At 30.5% G+C, this 27,132-nt stretch overlaps 1 protein-coding gene across 3 annotated transcripts in view; it reads right to left on the bottom strand.

Annotated features, from left to right (window-relative positions):
* Positions 1-27,132, bottom strand: part of LOC113521525 (ADP-ribosylation factor-like protein 4C) — a 76,516-nt gene that overhangs the window by 15,808 nt on the left and 33,576 nt on the right. For 2 of the 3 annotated variants that reach the window (XM_052899002.1, XM_052899004.1), the window contains exon 2: positions 22,187-22,216. The exons of the other annotated variant lie outside the window; for it this stretch is intronic. The gene's annotated coding sequence lies outside the window, so the exon portion shown is untranslated. The remainder of the gene's footprint in view (positions 1-22,186; positions 22,217-27,132) is intronic. 3 annotated transcript variants of the gene reach the window in all.

Below are 27,132 nucleotides of genomic sequence, written 5' to 3'. Positions count from 1 at the left end.
ATCAGAAAGCTTTTTAACATCTACACACTAAAGTAACTTATTATGATCTTTGATTATTTACAATAAAATTTGGAGCGTGGCTAACGTGTGTTGGCAATTACCACCATTGCTTACGAAGCGACGCATTAATTTCATGTTTGACGTGTAAATCATAAATCATAACATAGGCACAATATTATTTATGTATACATTAATTTACATTAACAATTTTAAATTAGGTCGTAAACGGTCCGCCGAACATAGAGTAGTTAACGGATTCCATTTCATTTTCTGTTACCTTCAATGCTGCATCGTATAGGCTAAGAATGTGAGCAAAAACCTGCCTGGAGCAACTCTCGAGCGACCAATTAATACTTACGTGTTACATTACGTTGCTATTTCGAGCGCTTCATTCGCTATGCACTCTCTGTTTTGTTTTACTCTATTATGGCAATTATGATTGAACATATAAAATTAAAATATATTTCTATCTCAATTTTATTGCTTACCATATAAAGTGGTTATAGTTTGTGGTATATTTGTTAATGTTTTTTTTTCGTAGATCGCTGTACTGTAGTCATGAACATCTTCATTAAGAATAATTTAGATATCGCTATAATTTTTTTTCGCTTTTTACCACAGTTTCTTCAAGATTTCATTATGAATTGAAGTTATTATCTCTTATACTTTTACTCCTCGTTTATTTTTTATGGAAGTTTTTTAAAGAATTTTTTAAAGGAGGTGATGTAGAATTTGCAATTAATTTCGATGCACCCCTTTATTAAATAAATACAGGGAGATTGATTACCATCGCTATTTTGTTGTTGTTAATTTATTATTTACTACTTTGGTTTATTTGACATCCATTTTGTCAATTAAATCACTTATTGACGTGATTGATGATTGTCCTTTATTTTACTCATTATATTAATATTTTTAATTTCGGAAGGCTTTAGTGGTTTTATATATTGTCTTACCTTCTAACAGATACAAACAACAGACAAAACAATACAAACATTTGTATTCTTGTCAAACCAGATAAAGCGATGCATTAATTGGTTTTGTGAACAATTTCAATTTTATTCAATCTACCAGGGTCTTAACACGGGAAGTAATTATTTGTTTCGAAGGCGTATGTATGGATTGTATGCTAATTTGTATGACTTTATTGGCGCAATATGCGTGGGAGAGAACTAAGAGGGATTATGGATACATTGTTATACAAATTATTTCTAGGTGTCATTATATTGGTTGCCGTAATTGAAGACATAACAGCTGGTACCTTACCTACTTACCTATACCAGCAAATATTAACATATAATAATAGATATACTGTAATAGTACTTAAATAATGTTATACATATAAAATTATACGTAACAATGAAAAAAATAAACAAGAGTGTGTAAAAACTCATTAATCAATACACTTTTAAGTTCTTCATCATCATATCAGTCTTCAACTGTCCACAGCTGAACATAAGTCTCCCCCTCGGAGAGTTTTGTCAGTAGTTGCCATTCTTGGCAGGCGGGTTGGCAACCGCAGTTAGTCTTTAGAAATGTTTAAAAGAGGGAAGCTGCTGTCCATCTCTTGTCCTTTAAGTTCTTATTTAATTATAAATAAAATATAAACGACTTTGATGATGTCAATGTCAGTAGTTTATATTTTATTGTGAGTGTCATAAAAAATTTTAATTACGAGTATGTCTGTTTGTAAACAATAACAGTACAATTTGTAAAGCGACGAAACAATTTTGTATTGTTGTGTTTATTGAAAGCCTTTATTACAAACACAATTAAAGTTGCAAAGGCGTTTCGGTACTGAAGATATTATTGATTATAGGTATTTTTGTACACTTACATGTTTTAATCGAACTTGATGAAAAGGTAACCAAGTTTTGTTGAAATTATTATAGAAACATTCTCAAAATGAAATTAGTAATAAATTGAAACACTTAAGAAATTTCTTTTTTTTTTTATTTATACTACTTTTGGACATCAACAAACTGTCTTATAAACAGGTCTATTATTAATTTGTTTATACTTTAATCTTATCCAGAGAGAGACTGTTGTTTTGTATCGTTTTTAACAATTTCAATACATCTGACATATTTGTACTTTATAAAATGAAAGTTATAAATAAAACGTAATATAAAACGTATAAGATAAAAGACAACCGTAGTGTCAGAAAGTTATCAACTGTAATTATAATAATCCCTTGTTTTCCTTCTAGCTCTGAAAATATTGATAATATGACTAAAAATTTCATTTCTTGAAGGTAAATATGTAAAAAATACAATGTTTTTAGATCAAATTATTCTGAGAACGAGATTAAGCTTTTATACGTGGAAATAAATAAATAGCTTTTATTCGTCACATAGTGTTATATAGTCTAAATTAAGCAGTGCATGTATCATGGTCACAAACAAGATCTATAGTTTTATGTACCATGGATAATTCAATTCATAAATACGAGTATTAATACTAATTACATACCTAATATTGGTAACAATCTGCAGATAAAGTATTAAATTTGGGCAAACTACGAAAAAAAGTTGAAGCGGTGACTGATACAAGAAGTTTCTGAACTTGGTACACTTTTTACGTTGGTCTACTAAATGAGACCAACATGTATGTACTGACATTATTGTACATTGAACCCATTTCGTGATTACGTCCCGACGAGTCGTGATTTTTGACGCGTTACCGTCAATTGACCTAAAGTGGTATACCTATTTGTATCGTGCCAATATAACGATAAAATGTACACCTATTGCAGGAATCATACATTAAGGACAGTGTCTGCTGTCTCGTAGGAACAAACTTAAAATATTGTTGTAAAAAAGTTATTAGGTATTAGTGTACGATTAGGTATTTGTTTAATAAATAATTATTTGTTTCTGTTTTGGTCAAAATTCTCGATTAATGTTTTCATTTATATGTACCAATAACCAAATGTAGTCTATTACAATGAAATAACTTAATGAAATTTTGACTTTGTCTTAATTGATCAATTTGACAAAACCCTCTAACACCTAGTTTAAAAAAGTTTTTAGTTTTTATGAATACTTATAATAATGATTATGTTACTAATTTAGTAATTGATCGTGTTTAATGTAATGTAATGTGTGTGTGACATTTTAACAAAACTTGGTTACTTCTTCATTATGTTTTATTGAAATAGAGAATCTACCATGAAATATTTTCCGAAATTTCGGAGCCGAACACAACAAAAATTAGATTTTAAAATTACTTAATATGTATTAAGTAATTTATTAAAAATGTTAAAATATAATTCCTTTGGACTATGATGGTAGGATTTATGACGAACGAAATGTTAAACTGCATTTACTGGGGCCGATTTCGATACGATCATAAACACGAAATTGAGCCCGAAAATTCGGAATTTCATTTTATGGTAGACCATCAGATTATAGAAATGTTTTCGCATCTTCGTATGTGCTTGAATATGTGAGCATATGAAGGTATACATAGGTATAAGTATATTTTTCCCATGTTAATAGATCGCATCTTACAACCTTGTGGTGGGGTTTTTACATAGGGTTTTTATTAAATTTTTAAGCATCGTTCAATATGTTCTTTTCAGCTATTTGAGCCAAACGTGTACTTATCACCATACCATTACTATATCTACGTCTATGTAATTTGCGATTTGCCGGTTGAATTCAATGTTACGTTACGTAGTTATTGCGTTAACTTCAAGAAAATTACTTCATAATAAATTACTTAATTACGTACAAACCTACGTATTCATTACTTCTAAGTATTATTCTATAAATGTACCCTTAGTTCATTGATTCTAACTGAACCGTTTTTTATCGGATATAATTTTAAAGATAATTTTAATATATTGGTTTACAATTTTCTTTCATGTTAATTCCATACAAATTTCGTCAATGTTTAAGTCGTATGTAATTGCAGAACAAAAAGAATATGATCGATTTTATAGTTAATATTAAAATAAATACTGATTATTAATATCTACTTATAAAAACATGTCAAAGAAATTTCAAGTTTGTTGCAAGTGTGTTATGTTGCAATATTGATTAATCATACCAATATACTGGTTATCACAGAATACAAATTGATCAATCGATAATGAATTCACTTGTTTTATATTCAATTATACGATTAATATTATAGATAAGCTGTGAGTTAATTGTTGATTTGGATGTTTGTTATTAAAATTGCTAAATTGATTTAATAACAACAGATAGAATACTTTTATAAAAAATAATTCATGCAGGCAAAGCTGAAGGATACAACTAGTCCTAGTACTAATATAAAAATTAAATATTGTATATTTGCATATTTATTACACAGTTACACGAATGACATTTGGTACATAATTGAACTCATAATCTGGATTACATGGACATGGAATACTTTATCCTAACTCATATGAGCAAAGTAGTTGATTATGGGTTATAAATTATAATTATATTAGCAAATTACAAGTAATTACATTTAAGCAAAGGATAGTTGAATAATATTAATTGCCAACCCTGGCCTTTAGAGCTAAATTCAATAACCGGAGGTTTCATTAAATAAAATAGAAATTTCTTGTTTACAAGCAGGCGTTTGTTGCGACGAGCGTGTGTAAGCTTGTTACTGGAAATTGTTGACTATATTTAGCGAAAGCTGGTAAATTTATCGAGTTGACGACATGTCGTCTCTATAGAGTGAAATGGTGCTTCGTTTCATGTTTTATGGTTTAAATCAACGTTTTATTTGGTAGGAAAAAACCGCTTCTTGCTAAATATTTTGTGCATTTGGCACAAAATATTTAATTTTGTGCCGAATGTACAAAATATTAAATATAAAGAATTTTAAGAATTTTGTGTGCTGTAGGATAGTGACCAACCAAACTGCTAAATAAGCATTTTTATATTACATTTACTGCAATGTTATCTATTTAAGTTTTTTCAATTATTAGCTGAATTTGCAGAAAAAGTGTCAAAGTAAATATTTTTTTATTCTTATCTGTTCAGTTATTTAAGCGTGATTAAATAAAAAAAAAAACAAGTAATAATATTTCTTCATTATAGTATAAGTAGTATAAGATACACATTTTATAGGATAATACCATATGTATTTCCGTAAAATGGCAAAATATGTAGTCGGGTAAGCCGCCAATAAAATTCGCCAGTCAATAAGTTTTATGGCAATGTCACCGTTATCTCCAGTGATGGATTGTGAATTGGGGCCAGATAGGGTTGTCACCTGCCATTTCTTGATTTAAGGGTCACCAATCTAAATCCTGTATTTTGATAAGCTGCAACATAATTTTTATAGGAAACGAAATTGTATTCTTTTATGATAATAATTTATTTTAACCGACCAGAAAAAGGAGGTTTATTCTTTTTAACTCCCGATGCAAATAGAGGTGTGTTATAAGTATGACGTGTCTACCATATGTGTCTATCTGTGATATCGTAGCTTTTAAAGTAACTCACTCTTAAACCAATTTTACACCTGACTTTATCGAAATGGTTTTTAGCTACAATTTATGAAATCTGTTCAGGCGTTTTAAGGTCATTAGCTGAGGGGTTATCTAAAATTTCTAATTTTATATCTGGTAAGTAAGTATGTATATATCTTCAAAAATAGTAAAGTTTAGTTAACAGTATTTGAGGATTTAACTTTTTAAGGGACGGGACTTGCTATTTACTTTCGTGGTGGTTAGTTAAATAAAAGTCCAAATATAATGGATCCCTATACACGCACACATTGATGAATAGCGTAACTGTAAGATACAAATTCATTCATACGCGAATAAAAAAGGTTGACCTTTTGGCAAAGCATTGTTAGCGAGACATTTTATTTACTACTTATAAATTATACGATATTTGATATTTTATTAACTCAGGTATAACCAGCAAAAATATGTGATCATAATAAACATTACGAGATATTCAAATACCTCATAGTGTAGGTAAATTCAACAATTTGTGTAACTGACTGTATCAACTTCGCTTCCAATTTGCTTTCCATTTGCACCCGCTTGAATATTTGATGAGTTGGATGAAAAACGGACCCCAGCATGACTTTGAAATGAATCGAATCTTGGTAATGTACAATTTTAATATGTATGACAGGCCAAATGGTATTCGCAAATGAACAAATTTTTTGCTATAGAGTTAGCTTTGACTCGTGACTTCGTCTGCGTGACGGGAATTTTTTTATTAACTGGTGTTACAAATAACCTTTGTTCTTTAAATAAACTCTTATCTTTTCTGTATATTACATGTAAACTAAATTTCATAGTTTATGAAGTGAAGCCGTTAAGAAGCTAAGGGGTAATAAAAACAAACTTACTTTCACATTTATAACATTAGTAAGGATTGTCTGGCCAGCATTGTTATGCTCGTAGTAGTTATGTTTATTGGGTTATACTATGGTTATAGTATATATACATTTAAATAAAGAAAATTACACAAAAAATATAGATTGAATGAATAAAAATTTAATTACATATTTCAAAATAAGTAGTTAAAAAATATGAAGCTATTACGAGTAGTATAAAAGAGCAGAAGTCTTGGGAAAAGAATAGATGACATTGGCATTTGTTTTTAAATAGCCAGAAATGAATATAAGTATTACTAATAATGCTAATTATATTAATATATCTTTTATCAATCTCGCCTTTGTACTACAAACTGGGAAATAAAGGAATCCGATTACGATATGTGATTTTATAAATTCAAAGACGAAACAGTTACTTAGACAGGTTTGGCCTACTGTCCCATCGCGGTCAGTCGGCGACACAATGGCTAGTAACAGCTTACGTGTGTTTGATGGTGTTGATTTAATCCACTAACTTTCATCCATCTTATTCTAACACTATAGAAACTAACAAGGATGTATGATATAACCAGTTCGCTGCAATACAGTGCCTCTGTCGGTACAGTCATGTTGACGTTCGATTTATTTGCTTGTAATGCGAGTGGAAGGTCAGGCAGCGTATTGAGTGACAGATATCGAACACCGACCCTATCATGATATCGTCTTCGTATTGAATTAATTATAGCAAATAACGTGTTAGGTACTACATACAGTTATTATATTAGTGCTTCTTACTTTTTATTGCGTTGTAGGTAGATCTCTACTATCAGAAAGTGCTTGTTCCATTTAAAATTTTTTTAATAATATGATATGCTTTGATATTTGATAAAAGTATTAATATCACAAATTGTGAAAGTTTATAAAGTGCTCAGAAGTTAGCTCAGTTTAGAACGAATTTTCGTATACATATGTATAGATTAACAATGAAATGAATCTTGGTTACCTGCATGCAGTTAATCGCATCTTAGGTTTTCCAGGAGAATATAGGCAAATATTTTGGTAACTTTGGTTAATTATTGTCTTGATATTTAATACGGAAATATTTTCTTTTCTATACACGATAACATATAGTTACTCATGAAAAATGGCCGCATAAGGGTTGCCAGCATCTAAAGTTTTGTTCTAAATGATAATTCTGTAAAAGTGATTTTTTTGATAAGTATAAAATGATAACAGTATTGGTTTTATTATTTTTTATCAATAATAATATCTACAAATAAATAATAATAATAATAGTATATATTATATAATAATATATCTAGTATTTAATTTAATTTCATCTATATATATATATATATATATATATATATTTCAGATGTCGATATCCTTACAGGAATAGCAGTAGTAGTGTACAATACAAACTTATATAAAATAAAATATAAAAAGTTTTTGAGATATTTAGCAATTAAATTTGGATATGCACATTCATATTCAGAAATTTAATTAAACAGCATTACTAGGTCAAGTGGTATAATTGCACTATTAAGTTTATATTTTCAATAATTAATGTATACCTTCTATATTATATGAAATGATTGGCATTTAAATATGGAGATGAAGCATGATTTGCAAAGAAGCATCTATATTAGTTTGCAAAACAGCACTGCATAAAATGGAGGCCAGTACCACGCGTCAGGTTCCTGAGAAAGTTCGTGGTTTCCATAAACAAGTTTGCATAGATTAGATGCATTTTGCGATCGAGAGCATCGTCCTCCGCCACAACGGTAATCACGTGCCGAATGACCTCAAGCTATCGATCAGGTTAGTAATTTGTGGCTGCTGCAGTCAGTCAGCCGAGTTTTCTTTTTTTAATAATATACACTTATCTAGGCCTCTGATAAAACACAACGTAATAGAAATGAAGTAGAAATGTAATGTTCTTATTAATTTGATTTCGCAAGTACCTATATTCCGTAACATACATAATTTATCTCCTTCTCAAGAGTACTCAACAATAGGTATATTAGTTTGTTTTTTCAGGCGAGAAAATACGTTACTCAATTACGTCTTGGTTATTTGCCAAGATGTTTCAATTTAACATTATACAAATATTAATTTTTACGTTTGTTTGCACATTAATTTGAATGAGTAGTCTTTTACAAATTAATGTATTTGTACGAAGAATTTATAATATATATTGTTAACTTTCATTACTAGTTATTTTGGTTGAAATACCGACCGAATAGATAACTGAAGGTCACATTGTATTCAAAACATAATCGCAGCGACCTTGTAGTGCCACAAACTGCAATAATATTTATACAAATACATTATACCTATTATATCTTTATCTGCGATGTTAAATTAATTATCACTGATATTGCGTAAACGATAATCCTCCATTTAGAGACTGTAGTGGGGCCTTATGAAACATGGAGCGAATCGATGAGCAAAAAGCTTTGGCTTTGAAAAGGTAGATGAATATTGAGTCAAGGTCCGGTCAATTGTGCGGTAATTACAGATTAGATGGTGCGGTACGAACTGTACAGGTGTGTTCGGTGTACTGTGACTGTTGATAGCTACTGTCGACTTTATACTAATAACGATATTCCAGAACGATCTTTGTGTAAATTTCATTTTTCAAGTGAAATAACTGTTTTCTGCCAAGTATTTTTGATAAAGATAATTAAGATTATTAACATCCAGAAAGAGACATTTCTACAAATACTTTACTAAAGTAGTCAAATTTTTTTGTTCATGTTTGAGTGAATTTGTATTAGACTATATATATATATATATATATATATATATATATATATATATACTTATATGATTTATCAATGTGTGCCTGAATAGGGATATTAAAATACATATTATAATAATTTTTATTTTAAAATTATATTTTATATATATATATATATATATATATATATATATATATATATATATATATATATATATATATATATATATATATATATATAAAGATATATATATATAGATAGCGTGTTTAGTTTTGCTTAAAAATATTACACGTCAGCCAATAATTTGCTAATCAAAAACGATAGCAAGTTTAAATAAATGTTGATTAAAAAAGAGACTATCTAATATCAGTTTTAACTAGCTATTTCGTGAGTATATATATATATATATATATATATATATTTATTATTTCAATGTAGCTCAAAGATATTGGCAACATTTTTAACCGATATCGCTTTTAAATATTTTATAGAAATATTATGTACACGTGTTTTAAATTCTGGGCAAATAATAATCTTAGAATGTTCCAAGCAACAACGTTAGTCTTATCGTCAATGTTAAATGGGACTCCTTGTATATTATCGGGTGCTTTTATCAGTATTTGTTTGGTACATGAGACATTTACAGTAAATGCAGTGACTACTTGACCCGATATTAGCGTTGCCGGTTGTCTTGTAATTAGTTCCCGGTTCAAAGTGCAATAATTTGATTACTCTGTACCTACTTATCAATTACAAGTAATATTTTTTCTGCTCAGTGATATTCGTGATGAAAAATTTCATCAACATAGTCATAATATTTAACTTTAACATTTTGCAACATTTTTGTTTTATTTTTCTTTATTGCTTTCTGTAGTTATTCGTAATAATATTTTTATGTACCTTAGGAGTTATTAAGCAAGTAAAAGTGGTAAGGTAAAAACCAGTCTTCTACCTAACTGTAAGCAGAAGTGTAATAAAATATGTTGTATGACAGGCAGCGTTATGTTGCTTTATGGCTGGTATAACATTAAAAAGTTAGGGAAAAATATTTAGTTTTATGTTTCAAATATTATATTAGCATTCAACGTAATACACGTACCTACATACGTATATCTAATGTAGTGCACACATGAAATGATTCACGGAACAAAGAGTCTCTCAATCCGTGTGGAGTGGTGCAGAAAAATGATAACATACGCCTGCTAAGTTGGTATTTCTTGACGAATATAGCGAGCTAATATTTTATTAGAATTCGTATCTTGCAGTGATACATTATTGTTTGTTTTTTAATCGGTAAAAATAAAATAGTAACCCCCCTGTGCGCTATCCGTATACATTGGCGGGCCACCAGTGTTGGATGATAGGCGAGAATGAAGCAGGTCAGTTAGTTCATCGTGACGAATGCAAGAAAATATTAACTACTATGGTTTCCAGACGTTATCGCGTGGACGTCGACCTGATAGGATATATTGCTAGAATGGGGTAGTTAAACTCCTTTACTAACAATCCCTTTTGTTCCCACATTATTTTGTTATTATTATTTTTAAACTAAACATTATTTAAATTAGTTGTGTGTGTAATTTCTACGTGTGTTGATATATTGATTGGGATAAAAAGTAATTTATATATTTCTGCATGCAGTATATTATGTATATATCTCGTATATTCGTACATCATATCGATTGCTTTAGCCATTAAAATGTCAAGAGGTCACAAACAAACTCACTTCACTTTCATATTTTATACCTATAAAAAGACTTTTCCTGATTGACTGACAGACTGATTGATCTATCGAAACTGCGTAAACCACTGCGGTTAGAAACTTGAATTTCCCGCAGCTCCCCTTTACGTCAAGTAGGCATCCAATAAGAAAATGTTTTTCGAAATTTCACGATTGCAGATTACAGATCTGCCAAAAAAGTGTCACGCGAGCGGTTTGAATGCTATTGGAAACGGCATTGTTTTATTATAATATTACTAGCAACCCGTCCTGGTTTCACGCAGCTTGAGAAAATAAACACCAGTCCATGTTACATACAGATAACTTAGTTTTATATAGGCAAAACAATTTTTTTAAATTTCCTAATTATAATAGTAGTTTAGATTAAAGATTCAACTAACCTTATTAGTTTGCCATTTCGTTTCTTCACATAATTTCTGATAATAGGTAATATGACCTATGAGGAATATGATGCTACCTTTCTAAGAATAAAACAATTCTTGTTATAAATGGATTTATTGTACGTACCACGCAAAAAGGGGTTAAAAGTAGGATTCTCTTTTGTCGCGGACTGTCAGTTACCCTGATAAGTAAGGATAGGGCAAAATAAGCCCGCTCAGGAAATAGAGGCTAAGTTAGACAAATTGCTAAAAATTCGGGCCGAGCTTATAGTGACGTATGTGTACGTGGTTTTCAAATTTAAAAAGATATAAAATAATCCTTAGATAGAAAAAAAGAAAAGAACTATTGTATTGTTATTCTAGGCCGATACATTATAAGAGTTTTTTACATATTCTGAAATGAATTTCAGTATCCGGGATTAATTTCATTCGTCTCAATGCCTGAATAATCAAGAATTTACTAGTAGTGTTATATAATATGACTAGTGTGATAGAAGTGATAGAATGTTCAGTTTATATATATAATTTAGCAATAATGAAGTATTCAATTAATTACAATTTCCGTTATGTTAACTTTGACAATATCATGCGATGAGTTGAAAACTTAACAAGATAAAAGACAAATATTATATTTATTTTATTACTTTTAAATTGTTTAATTGTAGTATTGTAGAAGTTGCCAAACAAAATTGAATTTCTCTTTTTTTTTTATAGTATGCAATTATTATTTTTAATTCATTGTATTTTAATCCGATTGTAAAGTATTTTTACAGATGCAGATTTATTAAAGTACTTTATATATAATTTTGGTTTAATTTTAATTTCTTCATCAGGGAATTTATGTATTTTATCAACAAATGTTCCACGCATGTCATAGTTGCGAGAATAGATTTTGTAAATAAAAAATCCAAACTTTAACGCAACATTATGTCTATACTTTTCTTTTTGAAAATATGTAGGTAAGTAACTAATATCTTTTCCTTATTGCTATCTTGGTTAACCGGGTTCCGCTTTCTAAACGGCTATGGTTATTACTCGATTTTATCGGTCAATGTCAAATCGGTTTTCATTGAATATCTATAGTTTTCATGTAATTTCGATAGAATTGTTATAACTAAGAGTATCTTGAAATAGACAAGGCAAGTTATAGTAGATTCTATATCATACCAAGTTTCAAGACATTGCCTAAGTTTGCAACGGGGATCGAACAACTTATTGAATTGTACGGAGACCGTATAAAAGCTGTTTGTGATTTCCAGTTGCACTAAAGAGATTTCGAATTCTTATTAAGGCAAATTAAGGAAATGAGCTTATATTAAGTCCGGATACTCTGGTTTGTATCCACATATGTTAATTGTCTGTTTACTAATAATGCAGGGCTATTAGGGCTTTATCTTGAGATTTAGGCAATTGGTACTATTATATGGCATTTAAATAAAAAAAAAAATTGACGGCCTACGGTTGGAAAGTGATAACCGTTGCCTATAGACATAAACTGCACCACGGACATCATAGAATGGACTGTAATGCCAATTGTTGAAAACTGTAATTCTTGTGACGTAAATGCGGCTGATCAAGTATATATTTAAATAGACGACGAGATTAATACAAAATATGTCTGGTGTTTTCAACATTACTTTTAATCTAATTATCAAATTATATAATATTTTTCTATAAAAAATATAACTGCCACCATGTAAGTATAATAAAAAAAGTATTGAAGGAGTTCATTTAAAAACTTACCTGAAACATAAAAGGTATTTCTCATGAGTTGTAATTCCTGAGGTGTTATACCTCAGTTTTTTTTACAAAAGTATACTGTTATAACAATTTACTTTTGTTATTCCAAGTGGATATTTTGAATAAGCAAACATTAGGTACGGTACAGTAACGAGCTTACGAACTCGTATAATAATTATGTTCTGCACATATACTGTTATTATACTTGAGATACACAAGCGATAAAATGTACTTACTGTTGGATAACAGGTCATAACAATATAATAATTGCATGTAATGTCGAGAAAGTTTATTTAAAAGATGTTTTGTTGGTATTTATTAATTAAAATGTGTAATAGGTAAAGTCTTTCTTGAAGGTTACGTACGAGTTACGATCTATAAGTTCAATACCGATACAAACAGTTGAAGGAACATAGGTATTAATTTTATTTTTATTCACTCGATTACGTTCGTGTAAATTTTGATCGTAAATTATAACATGCAACACATTATCGCCCAATACGTTTAGCTATTTTTAACACCTAAGTTTGGTAATTATTTATATCAAACTCATAGCCGTGTACCACGCTTATGTATAAGGGTTCCCCTATTTTTATTTATTATTATTACAATTGGGCATCCCCGGATTTTAAATGCGAGTAAACTAAATAATTACTCACGATTACTTAAACATTTTTTTACTTTATATATATATATATATATATATATATATATATATATATATATATATATATATAAATCTAGGGTTGGTCTTATTATAGTTTTATTATGTCCACTTATGAATTCAATGAACTCTATTTCACACAGTGAAATTACTTCCTCGCCGCCAACATCATATTAGTTCAAATTTCATCAGTAAATTACCTTGTATCCGACTCAGGCGTGGCGTGCCATCCACGAACGTGTTGAATGGAATACGCCTGTCGTATCAATATTTCAACTGTGACTGATGGCAGTATGGGCCGACCTCACGGAGTCTGCGACCTAGTTGGCTGAGCCGCTCTCATTCTGTCCCCTAATATCCGACCTACTTACACAAGCCATCGGTTCAACAGTCCAATATGCAATCAGTTACCTACTAACACCGAGGGTATTGCATTCATAAATGAAATTAATATTAAATGGAAACTATACAATGCATTTTGTACTGTTTACTATCATCATATAATAATATGTTTTTAATAAAATTTCGATGAAAATAACATAATAATGATAGGGGTTTACAATTTCGAATTTGGAAACAAATTGAAAACTTCCTGAGATTTTGAATTTTCCCATTATATTGGACTTTACAATAAAAAAACTGACAATCAAGAAGTATTTACACTGTAACAATGAATGCCATAGAATTGGCTTTCATACAGCGACAAATAACAGGAGACACTAGTAAAATTAATAATATTATAATAAAAATTACTATAATCCTTAATAATAATAATAATTATTAAGAATTATAGTATATAGGCAAACAAGCTGACGGCCCACCTGATGGAAAGTGGTAACCGTCGTCTATAGACATGAGCAGTACTATGGTTATAATAGAGTATACTGTTTCGCCCATAAAAGAAATCATCATCATCAAAGAAAAATTAGGAACACATTTGGCTCAGATAGCAAAGAGGTGTGACGTGGGTTCGAACTCTAATGAATCGTCGTCCATAAAGGTATTTTCTCAACCAATTAATTACACAGGTCTACAACGGAAAAGTATTCGAAATAATTTTAACAAATTTCTACTCAACTACCCATGCTGAATACAAATTGACAAGTGAAAGTGATTTATTAGTTTGAGTTTTTGCAATACTTGACATTTTCCGAATTTAATGATTCTACCCTCACTGAACTTGATAATGCTGATTATATTTACTTAGTCGGCATCGAATGTTAAAAATATTATGTTTAGTTAAAGTGATCTGTATTACTAAGTGATAAAAGTATTAAAAATAAAAAAAAATACGTATAATTTATAGCAAAATGTCTCGAAAATGTGTAAACAATTCCGACAATTTTTGTTACATTTGTGGTGAAGTGATATTTAATAAGCAAAAGTGTTCAATATCACCTGCAATAAAAAAAGCTTATTATTACTATTTTAACGAAAGCATAAAACATCAGGATAAAAGCTGGGTTCCACATTTTTGTTGCAATCCGTGTGCTACAGGCTTAAGAAATTGGCTGAATGGCAAAAAACCATCATTTCGATTTGCAGTGCCAATGCAGTGGCGAGAATCGACAAATCATGCAACTGATTGTTATTTCTGCCTGACAACCCATGTATTTGGAAAAGGCAAGGGTGTTTCTAAAAAAAGAAAAAAACCATAGTGTATCCGAATGTACCATCGGCTACTCGTCCTCTGCCGCACAGCAATCTTCACCCGATTCCGAAACGTCCTCATATTGAGGAAGATGAAATTACACTTACTTCACCATCAATTTCTTCAATGTCAGAATCCGAAGTACCTAGTACGTCATCACAGCCACACAGGATAACACAAGCCGAATTAAATGATCTTGTAAGGGACTTAGATTTGCCCAAGAACAAAGCAGAACTTTTAGGATCGAGACTGCAACAATGGAACCTATTAGAAAGTGGTGTGAATATTACATCTTTCCGTACTAGACAAAAAAACTTAACGCAATATTTTGAAATGGCTGAAAGTTTAGTTTTTTGTATAGATGTTAGTGGTTTGATGAAAGCTCTTAAAATTACGTATAAACAGAATGAATGGCGACTTTTCATAGATAGCTCGAAGTTAAGCTTGAAAGCTGTTTTGTTACATAACCGAAATATTTTACCTTCGATTCCTATTGGTTACGCGGTCCATATGAAAGAGTCTTATGAAAACATGAAAACCCTTCTGTTGCGGATTAAGTATGATAAACACCAATGGCAAATCTGCGGGGATTTGAAAGTCGTAGCTCTGCTGCTCGGACTACAATTAGGCTACACGAAATTTTGTTGCTTCATTTGCGAATGGGATAGTCGTGATAGAAAAGAGCATTATAAAAAAAAGTTGTGGCCCCATCGTCAGACACTTCAACCTGGACAAAAAAATGTTAAAAATGACCCTTTAGTTAACCCACAAAATGTTTTACTTCCGCCATTGCATATTAAACTAGGACTGATGAAAAATTTCGTAAAAGCAATGAACAAAAATGGAGCTGCTTTTCAATATCTTCGCCAGAAATTTCCAAGATTAAGTGACGCTAAGGTCAAGGAAGGAATATTTGTAGGTCCTCAAATAAGAAATTTATTTAAAGATGATAACTTCGACTCGGTTCTAGAAGGTAAAGAAAAAAAAGCCTGGGATGATTTTCGCCTTGTTGCAAAAAACTTCTTAGGAAATAAAAGGAGTGACAACTATGCTGAACTTATAGAAAATATGTTATCATCATTCCAAAAACTGGGTTGCAACATGTCCTTGAAAATCCACTTTTTACATTCGCATTTGGATTTCTTTCCGGATAATTGTGGGGCTTTAAGCGATGAACATGGGGAGCGCTTTCATCAGGATATTGCCAACATGGAAAAGCGATATCAAGGCCATTGGAACGTTTCAATGTTGGCGGATTATTGCTGGACTGTTTGTCGAGATATTCCAGAAGCAGAATATAAGAGGGCAGCGAAGAGACCACGTCGAAATTCCACTTATGATTAAAAAAACTGTATAATTTCTGTAAATTTTTTCAAAAATCGTCTTATTTTTTTTTTCTAAATAAGGGAAACTAATTTTAATGTTTATTAATTATTTTTGTGTTTAGTACGTGGAAATCAATAAAAAAATCTACTTTCCATGAACAATACTTTTTTAAAGTCAAAATTTGTAGACCAGTGTTATATAATATTGCATGCAGGGTCTCATTAAAAACATTTTCAAATGAATTTGCAAATTTAGAGATTTAGGATGTTATACAATCTTCGAATCCTTGGACCGTAGTCAAGCATTATAATTTGAATAACCCATACAAACAATAGTTTTCAATGTGTACGTAATGATTAAAAATTGCTATAGTTTCAGACGAGTGCACATAAGTTTTAAGCTGTAGTTCTAAACAAAGGTTTTCACACATAAAATATGGTGTCTATATTTAGATTTGTTGTGATGATGTAATATTCAGTGGAGCAGCAGCTGGTAGAAATGCTTACAGTTCATGTTCGTATCCACGACATGATGTCATAATTCTATGAATTGGAAAGCTGTTTGATAAAAAACTAATAATTATATTCCAATGCGGTCATTTCAATATTTATAAACATGTTTGTTTATTTGAATACAGAATAAGAATAAGCACTCAAGAATATTTATTTACTAAAGTTTTTTTAGTAAGTAGATTGGTTTACGGTATATATATTTTACGGTATAAATAATTAACTAATATATGTAGGCAAAGAACGCTGGTATCTTACATGTGTCCTGCATATTGATGTACTCGTAAGTACAAAAAATATTTGTTTTGTTTAGTCGCTTATTTAGTTAATACAAGAAACACAGATAGACTAAATATAATAATATTAGAGAGCTATATAGTCGTATTGAAATGTCGAGTACATTAATATAAATTTATTTTTGTGTGTAATATAATAGCTTGTCGCAACACACACATACACGTTTTATAGCATTTAATCAAAACTTGTTATTCAATTGTCCTAATGGATCATCTGGATGTAGAAGGCGTGAGCCATTGCTACAATGTTCCTCGTGAGTGTTCCTATTTAAATTTCCTTTTCCTGCTACATTAAACAAGCTTCCCCTCTTCTCATACATAATTCTGTAATAAAATTAAATATGAGACAGGCCAGTATTGAGCGAAATTTACAAAGATTAACTGCTTTTCGACGCTAATGTAAATCCTCGTGAATATAAAACGATGTTTACAAATTATGTCAATGAGTGTGTTTAATATATTTTGATGTAAACAGCTGTCAGGAAAATCACTGTAATTTTTTACGCCAACATACTATAAACTGCCGTGTGGTCTTGGCATAGAATAAGCCACTCTTTCCTTCCCATGGTTACCTAACTGTGGTTGCTTATCTACCTGCCAAGCGTGGCAACTACTGGCAAAACCTTCCTTTTTGGAAGAGGCGTATGTTCAGCACTGGATAGTAGACGGCTGATTGATAATATTATAAATCCAAAAGTAGTATTTCATAGGTATACGTACTCGTATGTAACGTTGGGTAAGTAACTTAATAAAAGTTCACTGACCGGACACATGTGAAGTTCTTGAAAATCCTTCGCATCTGTCTGGTCAGTCTTGTTTTTATTATGAAAAGTAGTACTCGTAATTATTTATAATAAAAAAAAAGGAATTTTTAAAAAGTATTTAGAAGTAGAAATTTTGGTGATCTAATTCAATATCAATCAAGTTGATATAATTCAATATCAATCGTAGTTTTTCTAACTGAATCACCACCGTAGAAGATTGAAAAGCTTCTATAAAAAAAAAAATTATACAAATTAGTTTACATTATTAAAATATGTGTGCGTAAATATTATAAAAGGTATTTAGATTTAGGTCGTAAAGAAAAAAAAATATCGACAACGTTTTCACACCGTGTCATTGTCTTTTACGGTTATCGGTAAAAGTGTGCGATGTGAAATCTATATTTTACGATTCATAGATGAATGAATGAATTTTCTCGTTAAGTGGTTTCACAAGAGAATGGATGTTTTAAATCGACAATGACTTAGCGTTTATCTTCACTAAGTAAAATTTACATTGTCATTATGTATTTTACAAATCATGAGATTGGTATTTCAAGAAAATCGTAAGTGAAAATAGTACCGTATCCAATATCAAGAGAAATTCAAAATATATAAAAACTAAAATAGGTACTGTAATGCATTGTACGAGGTCTGTCCGGAAAGTTCGTATAAAAGTGTTCTGGAATGCGAGAAAGAGGAGTGGGGAGGCCAGGTAAGCGCAGGACCCCTTCCTTATGTCCCTAACAATGCTTCAGTTCTGGTCTGACCGCCGTGCGGTGCGAACTGGCTTGTCACGCCATCTGTGAAGTTACCTCTTAACGAAACCCCGTCGGCATGGAGCCCGCTTCCGTTGAAGAGCAGCGCGTCGTAATCAAGTTTCTCTCGAAACTCGGCAAGAATGGCCGTGAAATTTTTGCCGATCTCAGAACAGTTTATGGGGATGATGCTGTGAAGGAACCAACCGTCCACAAGTGGCTAAAAAGATTCAGAGAGGGCCGAGAAAGAGTTCGATGTTCGGGGGATTGTCCATCAAGAATTCGTCCCTCCAGGCCAGACAGTTGATGGAAAATTCTACGTCGATGTGCTCAGACGCCTCAAAGCTCGTGTGGCACGAGTTCGTCCAGAATTGGCGCGAGAGGGGCGTTGGATTCTTCACCACGACAATGCCCCTGCCCACACCTCTCTTGTTGTCCGTGAGTTTTTGAGTAAAAATTCCATTACGGTGACCGAACACCCCCCTATTCGCCGGATTTGGCCCCGTGTGACTTCTTCTTGTTCCCAAAAACCAAATTGGTACTTCGGGGGCGGCATTTGGGGGACATAAATGAGATAAAAAAAGCTACGACGGGGCAGCTGAGAAACCTACAACCAGAGGACTTTCAAGGAGCCTTCTCACAGTGGAAACGGCGTTGGCACAAGTGCATTATGTCACAGGGGGAGTACTTTGAAGGGGATAAAATTGATTTACCTGAATAATTGTAAAATAAAATTTTTAAAAAACTTTTATACGTACTTTCCGGACAAACCTCGTATAATAGTATATATAAAGACTAATCAACAGTCAGTCCATTATTTAACTTTCTTTAAAACTGATTATTCAAATAAATTGCTTGTTGACTGTGAGATTATCGCTTGAACGTCGATTACAAGCTTGGGCTGTTAGCGTGTTTATCATGCGTAGTAAAATAAAAACAATATTTTTAGATATCAGATTAGACGATAAATTTGTTAAAAGACGATATATTATATTATTCGTCATTTGCCATTTATCTTGGTCAAAGTATTCGAAAGCGTTTATTCATAATTGAACATGTGACATTTTGCACGTGTCCCAATTTTTTTCTCTTCCGATACTCGACTGGTGGCAGGTGCCGAAAAACAACTGTCATTTTGTTGTCCGCATTATCTCTAAAGGAAGTAAATACATATTAACTGTTTGTTTACAAAAAAAAATGTTTAAATTATTAATATTTCTTTTTGAATTATCGTATTGGACAGGAAAAGTATATTTCAAAGATATTTTACAAAAAATATGTCTTTTTTTATAAATTTTAGTATGTAAGAATTTTATTTTAGTCAAATAAAAGTTTCAACGCATTTTATTTTACAAAATGAATACATAAGAACTTATGTTCTAACTAAAACACAAATGCACAGAAACTATAGAGTTTCATGGAATTTTGGTTGTGTATGGCTATCTATCGCGGATCATTTTTTATTAATAGAATAAGATAGAAATTTAAATAGTAAACTCGGCTTCGAGGTGGAGAATAGATAGAATTTAAAGAACTTACGAAGAAATTTTCTTTATTGTTTTTGTTTTGCCATGTTTAGACTTTTTCACTAGAAGAAAAAAGGCCGCAAGTACAATTATATTATTAATATCACTATTAGTGATTTATATGTAATATTGAATAAAGTGTAATACCTATATTAATGTTTTATAAAAACTACGGTATGTAATTTATAGCTTCACTTATAAAGCGGTCTTATGAAGGGTTTATTACGTAATAAACTTTATTAACGTAAGCAATATAGCTTAGAGGGGTTGATTGCTTGGAGTTTTGTATTATAAATATTTATTGGTAGACCACTATATTTGGAAAATAATGTTGTATTTGTCTTAGGTATATTAATAATTAAATAATAAGATTCTGTATAAATATTAAATTAGACCTGATATCAAGGAAGAAGACAGGCCGGAATACAAAAATAGGATCAATCAGGATCAAACATAATAAATCGCACGGTCACGTGAACCGTTTGGTAAGAATTATCCAATTTTGGATTGTTATTATGTAATCTTTCTATTTCATAGTACTATTTATTTGCTTGTCGTATATTAATTGAATTTATTATGGTTTAAATGAGTACCTATATGTATGTCAATAGGAAAACGAGCTTTCTGCTTTATAAATTGAATACAAATTACTTTTTCTCTATCATCAATGACTTTATGTATATTACACGTGTATGTGTTTTCAAATATAGGTAATATTTTACATTTTTAATAACTTACAGGATAATTATTAGTTTTGTGCAACGAGGTCGATGCTTATAATTGTTATGAATACATTCACCAGCTGCACCTTGCATCTGAGGGTGTCTGTGTTCCCACACCCCACATGTTCCTAATCTTTACAGAGCAACCAATTTATTTTGATCCTCCCTCCCTCGTAAGACCTTTGCGAGTGCGTTAGCATAAAATTTTGCTCTTTGAAGTGGCGTAGATCATTTATAACTGGATAGATTCATGTGAACTTTCCACTCGTTTGTTCACACGCACGCTGTTTTAATGGAACCTATTTACGGGTTGTTGTATCGGGCAATATTTTGTCAATAAAGCAATGAAATGTTATTTCTTAACTTTTTTTTCTCTGATGTAATTTCAGTAGCAGTGAAAGATTGCCATATGGTAAAAGGTCGTTTTCCTCACAAAAACAAATTTAGAAGAAATATGGCGTTTAAAAGTTGTGTTTTGTGAATTTACATAGCATTTGAGTCTAAATACGTCCATATAAATAGTTTGATTAATATATTTACTAAAAATTCCTTTAGATATAAATACCAGTATAGCAATATTATCATGTTTTTTCCTAAGAGAGAGTCACTATAAAAGTTGTTTGCATGGATATCTCCATCTCTTTTATACTTACAAAGTATTTCTGTCGCCATATAGCTATTTGGCAGCAAAACATTTTATAATAAGTAACCCAAGGTTTTTTTTGGTAAATCGTCAGTACATATATTATATTGAGTTAAAATGTTTAATTACAATGACAGTCTAAAGAACCCTTATATTTGATGCTTGTCAATCGCTAAGCCTGTGTATCTTATATATTAGGAATTAGAATTCAGACTCCCTTTAGTGAATTGTTTTAAATACTATATGGTTCAATGGAGCGTGAAGGGCGATTTAGGTCGTTCTCACACGTTTTATTTAGTATTTTACGAATTTACGTTTACTAGCAAAGTATTCAGAAATTCGTATTATATTAAAATTTCTGAATTTAATAAGATAAAGTTGACACGTAATATATAAGGGCTATACATATTTTTTGGTTATTATTATTAAAAATATCTACGTACCGTTATTCAATGTACTCTCATTTGTATAATCTGAAAAGAAAAATAATGCGATTACATTTTCGTTATAAACAAAAAAATATTGTATTACAGTACCAATCTCACTGTAAATAAAAAAAAAATCAATACTAAGTCTTATTTTTAGAACCTTATTGGTTAAATGACAACATTCGTGGTGTAATTGTATGCACGTAAATTTGCATAAATAAAGTACCGACTTCGATTCTCTACCATGTCTAATTAGGAAATACTTTTATAAAAATTGGCTTGAATTTGGGCGTTTTGGGTTGCACCACCAGTTGTCGTTATCTAATTTCACGTAACAAATTCTTTTTTAATTTAAATATACGTCGTTAATTGAGTACCAACTTCTTTTTGAAGTCATTTAATTACTTATTTAAAAAAAAAAAAAGATTTCGAATACGATCTTTGAATACGAAAAACAGTTAAAATATTTTGTTTTATTTATATAATTGAATGATGAATACATATATTTTATAGTTATAATTCATGTAAAATTGTATCACGTGGTAGATTGATATTCGAATTAGAAAAAAAAAATAAAGAAATTATTTTCTATAGATTTGTATATAGTTTGCGTAAACCGTGGTGAAATAAAATTACGTGATATTTTATTATACAATATATTATTTTTTACCAAATGATATCTCGTAGTTAACAGTTTATGATAATGTCATTATTATCTATGTATATCTATGCTATTTGCGTATGAAACGATTTTATATAATTTTAGTGGTAATTGAAATTACATGATATTTTCCAACATATTTCTATTTAAAAAATGATATCCCGTAATAAACAATACATTTTATAACGCCATTATTATTTGTTTGCGTAAAATGAGATTTTATTTAATTTTCGTGGTAAATGAAATTATGTGATATTCCAAACAATTCTTATATATGAGACGACGTTCTGTTTAACGCTTGGGTTACATAAATTATGCGTAATAACAATTAACAGTATGTGTAATTACAGACTGTGTCTCATATAAAATGTAATTAATTGGGGCTGAAAGAGGAGTGATAAAACATATTAATTTATAGGGCTATATATATTGGATACAGGGATGGGCTTTTATTAGAATAATAATTGTAGTAACGTGGGTTGGGTGAATTGTAGAGAATATTGATGTTATATTACAGGTAAGTAAGATGATCACAGAAATAATTATTATGCTCAGCGAAATGTGGGCATGTCTGGAAACTCGTGTAACCTTTGCCGCTACAGCGATGGTTGACAAATGTCTCTGACACTCCTATTAGAAATTATCTTGAGCATATTTATATTATTTTATTATCACAGAAATTATAATATAATTTAAAATAAGAAAATAAATCTTTACATTCTAAAAGAAATAAATTCGCTTAATTTTATATACGCACTATAATCGCATATTAGTAAGGCCATGTGCGAGTATTTTAAACTTTAGACAACCATTAAATAAGCGTGGGTGTAATTATGAATAATATCTTTTTAATTACTTTGTTGTTAGAAATATTTAGACATGAATTAATTACTGTCTGTCCATTATAGAACAAATTAACAAGTATTAAGTAGACTTATGATTAAAACGCGTCAAAAGTTACATACTCTAATGAATCAAAAGTTTTAGTGTGTACATAAGAGATTCGGAATTTCAGTACGAGACTCGAAATATACATTGAAGTGGAAAACTTCAGATTTCAATTTTGTTTCTTAACAACTTCGCTTATTAATAAAGTTATTGAATGAGTAACAAAGCCCGTAACTTAAACATTACTTAGGCATTATTCAACTCAACCACAGTGTATTGTTAGCTGCAAATCCTTGAATTTTATCACTGCCTTATTTAACGTATCATTTACTTCGTGGGAATCTAGAATTACTAAATAATATTGTTACTATGAGGCTTAGTATAGAGGAACATGTGTATAAAGGAGCACAATGTATGTATTCAACTTGTAAACAATGGAAAAGTGAAAAATATTATGCAAGCTGTGTTTTGGTTTGAAGGGTGGGATATGGCGTGAATTTACTGGGTACAGAGGAATAACACCTGAGTCCTCAGGAATGGCAACGTATGGGGGTATCATGGACGAAACAGTATACTCTGTTATGTTCATGGTACTGCTCATGTCTATAGGCGACGGTTACCACTTTCCATCAGGTGGGCCGTCAGCTTGTTTGCCATTCTAAGTTGTATAAAAAAAAAGCTCTTTTCTGGTACTGAAAAAGTGTTACTGTAGTTTAATAAATAGATATAATAGATTGATTTTAAAAATGATGTCTGTCAAAATTATAATGACACGACAACAATATATAGACATAGTCCTCATGAGTGATTAGAAAATAAACGTATATGATATTAGTAAGAATGTTATTTGAAGAGAATATTTTACATTAATGTACAAACATTAGTGTAAAATATGTCATAATTTTTTAAGCGTATAAGGCGTATAAGCCTTATTTCATATAAGTACTTAACAGTATTTATTTGAATTTTGTGATAGGTGTCAACTGTTTGTGAACGCATAAAAATATTTTAATATTTTTATGTGAATGTTCTTACACATAAGGTTTATACATTACTTGGTGTAAATATACAAACTTTGCAATTCCCTTCTCTTATAAGTAGATAATGAAGGTGAGTGCAAAGTTCCAAAGTCATTCCAAAGGCTAATATAAAGACAAATCTTAGGGAAGCTTTTGTTTAGTTGTTATGTTCTTTTTTTATTTACTGTCTACTTTGGCTTTTTGCGGGTTTCGTGATTCACTATTTAATGTATCCTATATATTAAGATATAGTATATTTTACCTATATACTAAATTTAATTTAAATCCGCTTGACCATGCTTTTATATTTATATTATCATTAGGATACTACATTATTGGATACATTTTTTATACAAGTTAGAAGTAACAAGTTGACAACCTGACTGATGAAAAGTAGTAACCGTCGCGTATAGATATGAACAGTACCATGGACATAACAGAGTATATTGCGTTGCCCATAATAACCTTTGTACGTTGCCATTTCTGAGGACCAATGTCTCTGTACCTTATATTTTCATTGATATAGCCCATTCTTTAAACCGAAACACATCCATGTAAATACAACTGTTTCATGACAGAAACATGACGAGCACACAACTTTTGTACAAAATCTCTTTGGCACTCATGTTACTCATATTGTCTTTGTATGTATCATTGTTCCACTGGTGTTTCACATATTACTAAGAATTCCGTCTTTTATGGCTGTATTTCGGTTTGAAGAGTAGGAATTAAATATTATAGGACAAGTATAGCACCCCTAATTTATTTTGATAGTGCTTCGGGTGCTTATTTTTCACAGCAGCAAGAAAGTGATATGTATTAAGTATTGCGGATTACCAGTCCCATTATTAGCAATATATCCAATAGGGTCGACCTCTACGTGGTTCGTTCTGGAAAGTATCTTACTGAAAACCAGGTGTATTCAAATGTATTTGCAATGGGCTAACTGATCTGCCTTTTCATTCTCACCTATCATCCTTCATTGGTGCCCCGCTAGCGTATATCGTTAGCGCAGGCGGGGTTACCATTTCATTATCATCCATTATAAAAATAAAAAAGTCGTCAAGAATAGCAACGTATGAAGGTTACCATGGACGTTACAATATGTTTTGTGATGGCTATGGTACGTACTGTTCATGGCTGTAAGTGACGGATACTACATTCCATAAAGGCGGCTTTTAGTTTTTTTGCCATTTCAAGAACATTGAGAAGACTGGACGAAATTTAATTTGTTTACCAGTAAGTGTGATAACAACATTATTATATGTGAACTTTACCGAGTTGAAATCATGTTTATATCTACTCGTTAGAAAGTACTTATATCTATATAATAACCATAAAAACTTATGATGTTTCTCATAACTTGTTTTCCTATAAGGACTTCCTCTAGAGAATTTCGAAATTACGAATAAGTTCACAAAAATATAATGTTTCATACGAGTTGGCAACAACATCGTTGGAAATGTTTTTATACATACATGAAAATATTATTACTACAATCTAAAGAAAAAGTGCTCTTATTATGTCATATTCTTATTAAAGCAATATTGCTTCATTAATACTTAAGGGACTGATAGAAGTTAATTTTGTCAACCGACTTTATATTATAGAGATTAATTCTCTTCTTTTATAAAAATCGCTATAATTTAATTGTATATTTATAACTAATTGAAAATCACGTCTTTATAAATTTTTGCGAACACATAATTTTATGAATTAGTTGCACCGACAAGAGGAAACTCTTAAATGAAAAAAGAGATAAATTTTTGCAAACTTGTCTTGAATTGTAAAAGAGATTCTATAACATAGACTGACTATGATCTAGCAGTAAGTCGAAGTTCATTAAAATCTGCTCAGTAATTTAATGATTATGTGACAATAAATTCGTTATTGAGTAATCAGTATTAAAACATTATTACAAACTTTCAGATTTATAATAATACGAGTACAATTTGATTGGGATAAAAAATAGCCTATATCCTTCTCCTTATATAGTTTCATAGTGATTGACTAAGCTGTTAAGGTATCAGGAGATAACAAATTCATTTTCACATTTAAAATATTATTGAGTATTAGTAGGATGCTATAAGTTTAATCTATTATAAATGTCAATAAAATATTGTACATAGATTTTGATAAAAAAAAAAAAAAACTATCTTCAACAGACTTGAAAAAACAAAACAAAAAATATGTCGTTTGTTTTTGTGGTATAAAATCTGTTGGTATTTGTAATGTTTACTTTTTAAGTGAGAAAATAAATAATTATCGAGGTGAACAGACGTACAAATTAAGTGCAGTACCGCGGCTTTATTGCTAAAAACGATCAATTGTAATGTATGCGTATTATAAAATTACTTTGTGTTGTGTTTTCGATTAATATTTATGTTCGTTCA

This window comes from Galleria mellonella, unplaced genomic scaffold (assembly GCF_026898425.1).
Source record: "Galleria mellonella isolate WM207_F2 unplaced genomic scaffold, CSIRO_AGI_GalMel_v1 utg55, whole genome shotgun sequence".
NCBI classification, from domain to species: domain Eukaryota; kingdom Metazoa; phylum Arthropoda; class Insecta; order Lepidoptera; family Pyralidae; genus Galleria; species Galleria mellonella.
The sequence above is the reverse complement of the archived record's forward strand: the minus strand, read 5'-3'. Positions and strand labels throughout refer to the sequence as shown.